General features: G+C 34.4%; 1 protein-coding gene across 1 annotated transcript in view; it reads left to right on the top strand.

Annotated features, from left to right (window-relative positions):
• LOC142334953 (unconventional myosin-Id-like) overlaps window positions 1–13950 on the top strand; it is a 97792-nt gene that overhangs the window by 58127 nt on the left and 25715 nt on the right. The gene's annotated exons all lie outside the window — the stretch shown is intronic.

Raw genomic sequence — 13950 nt, 5'->3', positions numbered from 1 at the left:
AAGGTCTTTTTCTTCAGTCATATTTTTTCGATTACGCATCTCATCATTCACGTAGAACTATTGTTACCTAAAAATTTTGCTCGACAACAAACAAACAGACGTTTCTGCATTAATTTTTTTTGCCTCCGATGCGTTTTTTACCACGTTTGTCATTTTTATGGCACCTGTTTTGACCCCTAGATGCTATCTGGCAAGATATTATGTGAAAAATTGCGCAGCATGTGCTTAGGTTGCGTAAATGATATTGGCCCACTAAGTTGTGGAGAGGAGGGGAGAACGAATTGATCACAAATCTGATTAGAGTATACTGATAATTGCTTTCTTTGTTACGCCTACTAATTGCCTCGAACGACGTTTAAAACTCTGATTGTAGACGTGTTTTTTTATTTTTTTCCTTTTCCTTTTGAAAAAATTTATATAAGAGAACGACAAAAAAACTGAAAAAAAAACACATTTCTTTATATTTTTAGCCCATTTTTCTGTTTTTCCCATTTCCCATCTCGAAATTTGAATTTTTTTAGTTGAAAAAAGTTTTGGCTCACCAAAACAGAAAGAGTGTAGAAATTAGAATCAAAACGTTAAAAGCCGATAATTTTTTTATTAAGAAGTTTAAATTTTCTCCGCAATCTTACATTTTTTCGTTACTTTCCACTGGTTTTTTTATATTTGTAATCACTTTCTTTGTTGTTAGATTTCGACGGTCAGAGATCGTATCTATGAGCTATTGTGATATTATTGATGTACAAGAAAAATACAGAATCCGGTTATTTCGACAAAAGAGAAGCCAGAATAGTTTTTAATTTTGTTTCGCTGGTGATTTCGCTGACCTCTCATATTAAATAACCTGTAACATTTAGGACTTCCATATCGTAGAGGGTTGGATTCAACGGTAAAAGTGTTGGAACTCCATCATAGTTTTCTTAAAGAAATATCAAATTTTTCTTAAATAAAAAAAATATTTTTGCAAAATTTTGTGAGCACCTATACTAATCACGAACTAATACTTTATTTCAATTGGAAAAAAATTTGATTGAATTATCATCTCACTGAGTATGGGATATATCAGAAGTGAAAGACAGGAAACATTGTTTAAAAAGAGGGACGGAAACCCATCAATTGTTTTTTTTCCAATTCGATATTCTGCTTCTTCTGGTGCTTCATATAGCATTGGAAATTAAACTCTCCTTTGGGGGTCGGTTAGTCAATAACTTTGATGTACAAAAAATTGAAATTGAAATATAAAAGTTGACAAGTAATTTTTGACCTTGAGAAACAACTCAATTCAATAAAAAAATTATTTAAAGTAAAAAAATCTTGCCTCTAGTAGTTAAAATGAAAGTACTTAATAGAATTGGTTCTTCAAATCACATTCAAAATTGAAGCAACAGTTTAAGAAAAAAGAAGAGAAATTTTTTCTCATTCAACCCAGTAAATTGGACTCGTATAATGTTTGATGTTTGCGCTTTGCAAATTGTCTCAAAGCAATCAGATTAAAAGGCAAATATAAATGAGTGCTTGATATGTTTTTTTTCAGGAAAAAAAAAGCATGTAAATTTATTTACTTACATTCTAATTTTTTTCTTTATAGTAATATTTATTACTACAGACTATATCAAAAACACTAGTCAAATTAAGGTTCTCTTTGACCAGTTATAGTGAATTTGTAACACGAACAACAGGAACAAAGTCAGTTGAGAACAAAACGGAAAAGCATGTTATTTTTGTCAACAATGAAACCGTCTTCCCAAATTGTTCGGGGTGCAATCCAAAGCAATCTTTCTTCAGTTGACTCAGCATTGACTGAAATTTACATAATTTTTCTGCTGAGTTAATCAAAATACAAAAAATGTCAGTTTTTCAAAACCCAAAAAAAGCAAAAAAAAATTCCTAGTTTTTATTGGTTTGTCAGGTAAATATTGGAAAAAAAAATTTATTTTGTTTAATTTAATTGAGATGTTTTTTGTTTATAGGACATGAAAGTTGAAATTGACATCATAAAGAGTCCCTGCCAAAAAGCCGAAACAAGTCATAGTCAACATCACTACTTTTTTGGTGATTTCGTGATATTTGGCAATGTTTCTGATAAAGATTTTCTAATTGATCTTCAGCGTAACTAATTAGTAATAATTTTATTAGTTGTGCATACTTATATCGCAACGAAATCTATTCAGGTTAAAACACAGTCAGATACTTATTTGCTACTTTTAGTGGGTAAACTGATCGCTGCAAGTCTTTTGCAAACTACTGTCTGTAATTGTTTAAGATAAGACTTCTGTGCGCCTGATTGCGCTCGTTTAGGCTGAACTTTCTGAGCCGCTGCTGAATGTTACAAAATAAAAGTAACTTTTAATTTTGAAATCTGCTGAAAATTTATCAAAATGATTAATGTGAGTTATTTCAGTTTCCATATTAAAGAAAATTGAAATCAAGGTTATTCCAGCAACATTTCTTCAATGTAAACCCGGACCGAGGATGTTCCCCAAAAATAACGGGAAAAGAGTGTAAAGAGTGTAAAAAAATAAATACACTCCTATTTCTCCGCTTAATTAGCGGTGGAAGAGTGTAATTACAAGAGTGTAATTTCAAAAAATAAAAGTGGAAGGAGGTACTGAGGATTGACCCCCAATCTTCCCTCTCTCGAACATGTTACATTCACCTTGAGCGTTAACCCTTGCGCCAACTGATACTATCATTATACGTTTTCTTTTCGGTTATAATGGTAATTGTGTAGGAGTGTTATTTTTTATCAGTCCACCCTATATTACACTCTTTGCAAAGAGTGTAAAAAGAGTGGAGAAAAGAGTTTAAATACAGAGGAGTGGAATACGCATTACACCCTAATCCCCGCTAATTAGGGGTGGACTAAGGGTGAAACCTCGGCCCGGGAACATAGCAAAACCGAGAGTCGAAAAAGTTTTTTATTCTCAGAAAAAAATTGACAAACTTGGGAGGCATGTTAGAGCATTCTGTGGTACGTACACTCTCTCGCGAGCAGTGTTGTTGTTGGGAAGTTGGCAACAACACTAGTAACAAAGAAGAACGCACTGTTGTAACCCCCCCCCCACCCCGTTTATACTTTAGTAGGCTCAAATCAACTGATATTAGTGTAGATTGTGATTCTACTGGGCTATGATTTATTTGCAAATAGATAGATAAACAAAGTTTAAAAGTAAAGGTCTCTATGCTCGAAATGATATTACTCTTTTCTTTAAGCCACACATTAAAATACATAGTAAGGTCTGATCAAAAATTTTGAACAATTTCTTGGGCCTTCAGGATGTCAAATATTCTTTGAAATCAACTTTTGCGATTGCAGTCTTTTTAGGTTTTTTGTCTCTAACTACGGAAAAATCGTTATGAATAATCATGAAGTTCACTGATCACTGTTTGCAAAAAGTGTGCTCTCTGTAATGCGGAATTATCTTGGCCACTCCGAGAGAAAACAAGGTTTATCGGCCAATAAATAAGTCCAGTAGGTCTCAACATAAGGCTGGAGGTACTACATTTAGAAGCTCAAAGTTCTATCTAGTATGAACCAGGAAAATATCAAACAGACTTGAATTGGATTAGCCAAGACAAACTTTTTTGATCTTTGCGTGCATCATCAGGTCAACTAAAATTTGATCAGTAAAATCAAACAAAATGGTTAAAAAACAAAAATTGTTTACAATTGTCTTTGACTAAATTCATCTAATTATCCGAAATGACTGGAAAAATAACAACGAATTTATGATTTTTTCAAAGTTTATCTTACATTTACAGTATTTGATTTGAATTTAAGACAACTAACAAATTAAAAATCTTCCTTCAGGAGTTTTCGAAGATACCCGAGTGTTTTGTTTTCTTTCTCTGAAAAGAAGTTTTGGTTCTCAATCTTCCCTGTTGTTAGCTTCTGGGGTCGTAAAAGTCTTTCAAATTACATGCACCAATATGTTTTTCAAGTTTCGAAAGTCAAACTTGCGCACAAACTGATGTTCTATTGTCAGTTCCCGCGCTCGGTAATCATCGCCCGCATTTAGTTGCGGTTTTAGTTCGCTAATGTAGACAATTTCATTTGTCATAAGTTTTTCAACCCCAAGACATGCGTTGATTATTTTTAATTCAAAAAACTGCGCTGTACCAAAATGTTCAATAAGATGTCCTACAATCTTTTGAAGCGATGATTTTCTAGTGATAACTTGTCGACAGGCCGATATAGAAGATATTTCAATAAATGCATGTAATCTTATAAACCACATGCAATTTAAAATCTCAAAAAACGAATTCATATTGGGCAAGCAAGCTCTTTTTATCTGAATTTTTTTTGAATTTTACACAATTTTTGCCAGTCTGTTCGCTTGATTTTGAATGATGTTTCCTCTGTATTGAGAACGACTTGTTCAGATTCATTTTTTGGGGAGACTTTTGTTTTGCTGAGCTGTTGTTCTTTGTCGTGATTTTTTTTACTGAAACTTTTCTATTGTGATATGTTTTTCAACGTCTTCTTAACAATAATGGATAAGCAGTGAGTTGAATACTGGTTTCTCTTGATGTCTTGATCTTCTATAAGAGCCAAACAAAAAAATTTCCTATAATTGGCTGCATGGCTGCATTGAAACCCTATCTATGTTCCTTTGAAGCACATTTTTTTCTGTCTTTAAACGGCATACAGCAACGGAAAATCAGTATTTGACTTTTTATCAAAGTGACTTTTTATCAATCACAGCTTGTTTTCATGTCATCATTTATATTGAGATCTAAGAAAGCCAATTTTTAAGGGAACTGACGCAATTTTGCATTCTCAATGTACTCTTGATGTTCCCTTTTCTACTGCAAACTGTGTCTTCAAAAATTTTTTAATGAGAATTTGTTTCCTTTGTAGTAATTTAAAAAATTAAAGCTTCTGGATGCAATCTAGAGGTTATTGACTTTGCCAGTTCAAAATTAGCGCAAGCACTAATCGTTTGACTTTCAGTTTGCAAAAGGTCCTGCAGTTTAAAATTGGGCTAGAAAAAAAATGCTCCAGGAGCAGGAGTAACTTTACTTCGCCAATAAACCTTTGTGTGTATTTTCTTTTTTATATTGTCTGCTTTGGTTAGTAGAGTGAGCCGCAAAAAGCTCAAAAGAGAAAATATACGAGCAGAGATGTTGTCGTCTGCTTTCTTTTGTCTTCGTTCTTTATTTAATACGAACAGAGTTTTCCCAGATAAATTGTTCAGAGGAAACGTTGACTATTTTTTTGTACGAATGGTGTTGAGTTTTTTTCCGGAATGCCATTGTTGAAATGTTGTGTTGTGAAAATAGAAAATTAGCCAAGCCTCGATGAGCCAGTTATGGCAATTCAAATTCCACGCTGTTTTATCAGTATTTGAAGAACCAAGTTTGAGTTTGTTCTTTGGTTGAGTCTACCTTAAAAACGTTTTTGCCTTAAGTGTTTTTGCCTTGAGGCTATCTTAAAAACTACAGCTTCAGCTCAGGTTAGCACAATTTTTGGCATTGACTTTTATGTCATTTTTTCTACTCATTTCGATGACTTGATAACTGTCATGATATAGCCGTACAGCTCAGCTTCAAGATAATTTGAAGTTGTATAAATACGCATTTGGAGTGGCAAAGAGTACCACATTGCAGAAAAGGTTTTTATTAGAAATGAAGATCAAAAGACTGATTATGTACCCTTGTGGAACGAACACCACTTGCAAATAAAATTTTTAAAACTCCGATCTCGAGACCACAGTTTGGTTTTTTTGTAGCTCTTTTTGCTCGATAACATCAAATCCATTCGACTTGCTGCATATTATTATGCATAAAGTTGCCAGACTTGCGGTCAACGAAGCACCCACGGCAATGAAGTCAGATTTCGTGTACCATATGTTATTACCCTTAAAGTGAACACTCGTTACAGCTAGTCTCTGAAGAGTTTTCTAAAACTGCTCCAGAATTTCTCATTTATTTAGTTTTGTTGTCTGACAACCTTAACTAATTGTAATTGGGTTAAAGAGCAGTGCACTGAGATTCAATCTTTTTCGCAAATTCGAGGCAGAAAACATTGTGCATAACAATGATTCATACTTCAATTTAGTTGCAAAGAAACATGGTTTGTGTTTGTGAAGGTTTTCAGCCTTTGTGCCCCTTTTCACGTGAACTTTAAATTGATACAAAATCCGGAAATTGGTTAAAAAGTATTTACATTTGCCTTACCCTATCTAATGCTATCCTGGTTTTTGGACGGCTGCTTTCCAATTACACATTTGATTTGATTGAGAAGGTTGCTAAACAGTGCCGTGTTTGCAGTACACAGCCGACATTTTGCTAACTAAGTTTGACCTAGTTCTTGTATTGCGACAAACGAAAGACCTGAGGTCTAAATTACAAATTAAGCTCTTTATTTAAACAAATTCGATTTAAATGTTACGTTTTGTAGCCTTAGCGAAACTTGAAACTTTTCAGGAGGAGTTGCAGCTTCTGGATGTTGATTGCTGATAGTTTTTATTTCAAACAACACAAAAAGGCGTTGCACATTAAATGTCGACAAAGAAAAGGAGAGAACATTAACTCTATCTCTGCTGCAGATTAAGGCCAGTAGAATGAACAGTTAGATACAAAACTTGAAAAATAGAGCAAAATGCGTTATTGGAAAAAAATTAGCCCTCGGTCGTAAACTGTGTGTCCTGACATGAACATTTTCGGCACAATCAGAACAGATCCATTTGACTTCCTGCATGTTCTCCTGCTGAAGTTTGCCAGAATGACTGCTACGAAACACCTATGGCAAAAGAGACTGATTTCGTGTACGATATAATATTTCACTTAAAGTGAACACTCGTTGCGGCCAGTCTAAATGAAGCTTTCGACTTTTTAGTTATGAATGAAGCTTTCGACTTTTTAGTTATGGCATTTTCTATCATTAACTGTTTTAAGTGTTGGAGAGAAGTAAATTTAAATTCAGTCATTTTTGCAAAATAGAGGGCACAGTATCGTTGTACAGAGCATTGAGTCATTTTGTGTTTAATTATCAAAGTATTGTGATTTAAAAACTGTTTAAAAGAAACGTTTTTGATCTGTGCATTCATTGTCACGTTTACCTAAAGCTGATTCACAACCGAAGTAATTAATTTATTGAGTGTTTACAACTTTCTTTATCTATATCTATCTGATTCCATCTTCGTTTTTTTACTGCTTTTTCAAACCATATGATTGATTTGATTGGGAAGTTCGCTAAACTGTGCTGTGTTTGCAGTGCACATATTTCATTCTGCTGACTAAATCCGACCTAATTACTGTGTTGCGGCAAAGAAATGGCTTGATGTCTCAAATATAAATTAGGCCTCTTCGTTCAAACAAATTTGTTCTAAATATAATGCAATGTAGCTAGAGCAGAGCTTGAAAACTCGCAGGAGGAATTGCAGTTTCTGGAAGAAGATCGCTGATAGTTTTCGTTTCAAAAAACACGAAAACGCGTTTGTCTTTAAAGGTGAACAACGAAGAAGAGGAGTGAATTTTAATTCCACCTCTGTTGCTGAATAACGACTTTAGAATTAGCAGTTAGATACAGAACTTGGAAACTAGAGCAAAGGAAACGAACTCTAACGAGAGCTTTAGTACCCAGGCTTTTCAACACAAAGGGGCAGTTCTGAAAGATGTAGAGCACTCAACTCCCTTGTTTTTCCTTAAAAAGCGAGTCCTGCCTTGCTGGTAAGAAATTAGCAGCGTCTCATAAACTAAAAAATGAAATCTAAAAATTTGCAGTTGAATATTACATGCAAATTACGATAAATTGCATACAAGCACCAAGTCTTGCAAGACAGAGACTTCGAGCTTACAGAAAATAATGGTGATAATTATAACTTAACAAGCAGTCTCTCACAAAGCTATTGAATTTTGAATTCAAGATCAAAATTTCTTTTGAACAGGGGAACCATTATGGACTTTTGTGGAACATTAAACTAACAGAAACCTATGGGGGAGAGACGTCTGTGTGTCCTCTCCTGAACCTTTTCCGGCACAATGAGAACGGATCTTTTCAACTTCCTACATTTTCTCTTGATAGAGTTTGCCAGATTGACTGCCAACGAAGCACCTATGTCTAAGCGGACAGATTTCGTGTACAACGTGTTATTTCACTTGAAGTAAACACGCATTACGGCTAGTCTGAAAAGTCAGATTGCGAAAATTTGTTTAAAGTTTCTTAATTTATTTATTATGGCGTCTTGCATCAGTAACTACTTGTAGTGTTCCAGAGCAGTGCACTGAGACCCAAATCGTTGTCGCAAATTAGGGGGCCGAATGTTGTTGTGAAGTATAAAACATTGAGTTAATTTTTTTTAAGTCGCAAAGTATTATGAATGAAAAATTATTGATCGTCGCGTTCATCGTCACGTTAACTTGAAGCTAATTCACAATTAATGTAAAAGAATTGCTAAGCATTTACAATTGTCTTTGTCTAAATTGATCTAGTTCTTTGTTCGTTTTCTGACTGCTATTTCCACCAGTACTGATTTGGTTGGAAAGGTTGCTAAACAGTGCTGTGTTTGCAGTACACAGATGGTATTTTGTTAACTAAATCCGACCTATTTCTTGTCGCTGCAGACGAAAGACTTGAGATCGGAATTAACTGAGCTATTTCATTTTGCTGGAAGAAGTTCAGTTAATTGATATTATGTTGTCGTGTTAGCAAAACTTGAAGGTGTAAGAGGACTTGCAGCTAATGGATCTTGTTCGCTGATAGTTTTAGGTTGAAAAAGCACAAAAAAGTGGTCGGCATAAAATTTCAATTATGATGAAGAGGGAAAATTAAATCTACCTCTGCTGCAGAATAAGGCTTGTAGAATGATAAAAACATTATCAGCTTGATTTGGCAAAGGAAAAAAATTAACTAGAGCTTTAGTAATCAGGCATTTTTAAATAAAAGGGGGCCAAATCTGAAAGATGTGGAGCAATCAACTCAATTTTTCATTTCTTGCAGAGCAAGTCTTGCGTTACTAGAAAAAAATTAGTCGCATGTCATATCCTGAAAATAAACTCAAAATAGACCCAACAGAATAATTCAAGTAAGTTACGATGTATTGAATACATGCAACAAAGCTTTCTAATCAGTGTTGTCGAGCTTCTAAAAAATTAAATGTATTAAAAATACGTTACCAAGCAGCCTCTCACAAATTTAATATATTTTGACTTCAAGCGCAAATTTGCCTGTGAACAAGGGACTCGAGACGAGACGGACCGTTGTAGTACACTAGTTTAACAGAAACCTTCGAGGCAGAGACGTCTGTGTGTCCTCTCTTGATCCTTTTTCGGCACAATGAGAACTGATCCCTTCAATTTTTTACATGTTGACTTGCTATAGTTTGTCCAAATGATGGCAAACGAAGCACCCATGGCTAAGTGGACATAATTGTGAATGACTTACTATTTCACGTGAAGTGAACACTCATTACGGCTCGTCTGAAATCTCAATTTGCAAAAATCTGTATACAATTTCTGACTCTTTTGTTATCGAGTCTTACATCATTAATTATTTGTAGTGTTGGAGATCAGTGCACTGAGATTAAGTTTTTTTGCAAATTAGGCGCAGAATATCCGAGTGCAAAATATTGAGTCACTTTCTCTTTGAGGTGAAATCATGTGGGAATGAAAAGTTTTTTCAAAGAAGAAAAACATTTTCAATCTTTGTATTCATCGTCACATTGCCTTTAACCTGAATTACAATCAAATTAAATGAATTACTGTGTATTTACGTTTGTCTTTGTCAAAGTTGATCTAAATCCTTGTCCGTTTGCTCACTGCTAATTCCAACAATAAAATTGATTTGACTGAGAAGGATGTTAAACAATGCTGCGTCTGCTGTACATAGATGGCATTTTGATAGCTAAATCCGACCTTATTCGTTTTGCTGCAAACGAAAACTTGGGTCTGAATCATTGTTTGAGCTATTTTTTGTGTGAGCAAACTCGATGAAGAGATAATGCTCTCTAGTTGTAGCAAAACTCGAAAAAGTTTGAGAGGTTTTTCGGCTACTGGATGGTGGTCGCTGATAGCTCTCGTTTAAAAACACAAACAAACGGTGGGCTTAAGATTTCAACAACGAAGAAAAAGGTATTTTTATATCTGCCTCTGCTGCTGAATAAGGCTGGTAGAATGATACGGAAATTAATAGCTGGATTTGGCAAAGGAAGAGAATTAACAAGAGCTTTAGTACCCAGGCATTTCTAAATAAAGGGGGCAAATCTTAAAGATGAAGAGCACTCAACTCAATTTTTCACTTCTTGCAGAGCAAGTCTTGCGTTACTAGATAAAAATTAGCCGCATGTCATAACCTAAAGCGAACTCAAAATAGTCACAGTTGATTATTTTAATTAAATTACATCAAGTTGCATACATGCACCAAAAAGTGCTAATCAGAGAATTCGAGCTTATAGAAAGTCAATGGCATTAAATATAGGTTACCAAGCAGCCTCTCACAAAATTACTAAATTTTGACTGCAAGCGCAAATTTACTTGTGAACAAGGGACACGAGGTGGACCGTTGTAGTACACTAATTTAAAAGAAACCTTTGAGGCAGAGACGTCTGTGTGTCCTCTCTTGATACTTTTTCGGCACAATGAGAACAAAGCCTTTCAGTTCTTTACATGTTGACTTGCTATATTTTGTGCGAATGATGTCCAACCAAGCACTTATGGCTAAGCGGACATATTTGTAAATTAAATATTATTTCACTTAACTTGAACACGGATTACGGCTATTTTGAAAATTTATTTTGCGAAAATCTGTATACAGCTTTCGACTCTTTTGTTATGGAGTCTTGCATCATTAACTATTTGTACTGTTGGAGAGCAGTGCACTGTGATTGATTTTTCTTTACAGATTAGGGGCCGTATATCCGTGGGCATAATATTGAGTCATTTTTATCTTTAAGGTGCAGATATGTAGGAATAAAAAGTTTTTTTAACGAAGAAAAACATTTTCAATCTTTGTTTTCATCGTAACGTTGACTTTAAGCTGATTTATCTTCAAAATAAATGAATTACTGTGTTTTTACGCTTGTCTTTGTCAAAATTGATCTAATTCTTTGTTCGTTTTCTGACTGCTAATTCCAACAATAAAACTGATTCAATTTAGACGGTTGCTAAACAATGCTGCGTATGAAGTACATAGATGGCATTTTGATAGCTAAATTCGACCTTATTCTTTTTGCTGCAAAGGGAAGAATTGAGGTCTGAATTGTAATTTGAGCTGTTATTTGTTTGAGCAAATTCGATGAAAAGATAATAAACTCTAGTCGTAGCAAAACTCGAAAACGTTGCAGAGGGTTTTCAGCTGCTGGATGGTGGTTGCTAATAGCTCTCGTTTGAAAAACACAAAAAAACGGTGGGCTTAAGTTTTCAACAACGAAGAAAAAGGAATTTTAAATCTGCATCTGCTGCAGAATAAGGCTGGTGGAATTATACGGAAATTGAAATCTAGATTTGGCAAACAAAAAAATTTAACAAGAGCTTTAGTACCCAGTAATTAGTGCTCTCTGTAATGCGGAATTATCTTGGCCACTCCGAGAGAAAACAAGGTTTATCGGCCAATAAATAAGTCCAGTAGGTCTCAACATAAGGCTGGAGGTACTACATTTAGAAGCTCAAAGTTCTATCTAGTATGAACCAGGAAAATATCAAACAGACTTGAATTGGATTAGCCAAGACAAACTTTTTTGATCTTTGCGTGCATCATCAGGTCAACTAAAATTTGATCAGTAAAATCAAACAAAATGGTTAAAAAACAAAAATTGTTTACAATTGTCTTTGACTAAATTCATCTAATTATCCGAAATGACTGGAAAAATAACAACGAATTTATGATTTTTTCAAAGTTTATCTTACATTTACAGTATTTGATTTGAATTTAAGACAACTAACAAATTAAAAATCTTCCTTCAGGAGTTTTCGAAGATACCCGAGTGTTTTGTTTTCTTTCTCTGAAAAGAAGTTTTGGTTCTCAATCTTCCCTGTTGTTAGCTTCTGGGGTCGTAAAAGTCTTTCAAATTACATGCACCAATATGTTTTTCAAGTTTCGAAAGTCAAACTTGCGCACAAACTGATGTTCTATTGTCAGTTCCCGCGCTCGGTAATCATCGCCCGCATTTAGTTGCGGTTTTAGTTCGCTAATGTAGACAATTTCATTTGTCATAAGTTTTTCAACCCCAAGACATGCGTTGATTATTTTTAATTCAAAAAACTGCGCTGTACCAAAATGTTCAATAAGATGTCCTACAATCTTTTGAAGCGATGATTTTCTAGTGATAACTTGTCGACAGGCCGATATAGAAGATATTTCAATAAATGCATGTAATCTTATAAACCACATGCAATTTAAAATCTCAAAAAACGAATTCATATTGGGCAAGCAAGCTCTTTTTATCTGAATTTTTTTTGAATTTTACACAATTTTTGCCAGTCTGTTCGCTTGATTTTGAATGATGTTTCCTCTGTATTGAGAACGACTTGTTCAGATTCATTTTTTGGGGAGACTTTTGTTTTGCTGAGCTGTTGTTCTTTGTCGTGATTTTTTTTACTGAAACTTTTCTATTGTGATATGTTTTTCAACGTCTTCTTAACAATAATGGATAAGCAGTGAGTTGAATACTGGTTTCTCTTGATGTCTTGATCTTCTATAAGAGCCAAACAAAAAAATTTCCTATAATTGGCTGCATGGCTGCATTGAAACCCTATCTATGTTCCTTTGAAGCACATTTTTTTCTGTCTTTAAACGGCATACAGCAACGGAAAATCAGTATTTGACTTTTTATCAAAGTGACTTTTTATCAATCACAGCTTGTTTTCATGTCATCATTTATATTGAGATCTAAGAAAGCCAATTTTTAAGGGAACTGACGCAATTTTGCATTCTCAATGTACTCTTGATGTTCCCTTTTCTACTGCAAACTGTGTCTTCAAAAATTTTTTAATGAGAATTTGTTTCCTTTGTAGTAATTTAAAAAATTAAAGCTTCTGGATGCAATCTAGAGGTTATTGACTTTGCCAGTTCAAAATTAGCGCAAGCACTAATCGTTTGACTTTCAGTTTGCAAAAGGTCCTGCAGTTTAAAATTGGGCTAGAAAAAAAATGCTCCAGGAGCAGGAGTAACTTTACTTCGCCAATAAACCTTTGTGTGTATTTTCTTTTTTATATTGTCTGCTTTGGTTAGTAGAGTGAGCCGCAAAAAGCTCAAAAGAGAAAATATACGAGCAGAGATGTTGTCGTCTGCTTTCTTTTGTCTTCGTTCTTTATTTAATACGAACAGAGTTTTCCCAGATAAATTGTTCAGAGGAAACGTTGACTATTTTTTTGTACGAATGGTGTTGAGTTTTTTTCCGGAATGCCATTGTTGAAATGTTGTGTTGTGAAAATAGAAAATTAGCCAAGCCTCGATGAGCCAGTTATGGCAATTCAAATTCCACGCTGTTTTATCAGTATTTGAAGAACCAAGTTTGAGTTTGTTCTTTGGTTGAGTCTACCTTAAAAACGTTTTTGCCTTAAGTGTTTTTGCCTTGAGGCTATCTTAAAAACTACAGCTTCAGCTCAGGTTAGCACAATTTTTGGCATTGACTTTTATGTCATTTTTTCTACTCATTTCGATGACTTGATAACTGTCATGATATAGCCGTACAGCTCAGCTTCAAGATAATTTGAAGTTGTATAAATACGCATTTGGAGTGGCAAAGAGTACCACATTGCAGAAAAGGTTTTTATTAGAAATGAAGATCAAAAGACTGATTATGTACCCTTGTGGAACGAACACCACTTGCAAATAAAATTTTTAAAACTCCGATCTCGAGACCACAGTTTGGTTTTTTTGTAGCTCTTTTTGCTCGATAACATCAAATCCATTCGACTTGCTGCATATTATTATGCATAAAGTTGCCAGACTTGCGGTCAACGAAGCACCCACGGCAATGAAGTCAGATTTCGTGTACCATATGTTAT

The sequence above is a fragment of the Convolutriloba macropyga genome, chromosome 2 (assembly GCF_964194025.1).
Source record: "Convolutriloba macropyga chromosome 2, txConMacr16.3, whole genome shotgun sequence".
NCBI lineage: Eukaryota > Metazoa > Xenacoelomorpha > Acoela > Convolutidae > Convolutriloba > Convolutriloba macropyga.
This window is presented reverse-complemented; position numbering and strand designations above follow the sequence as displayed.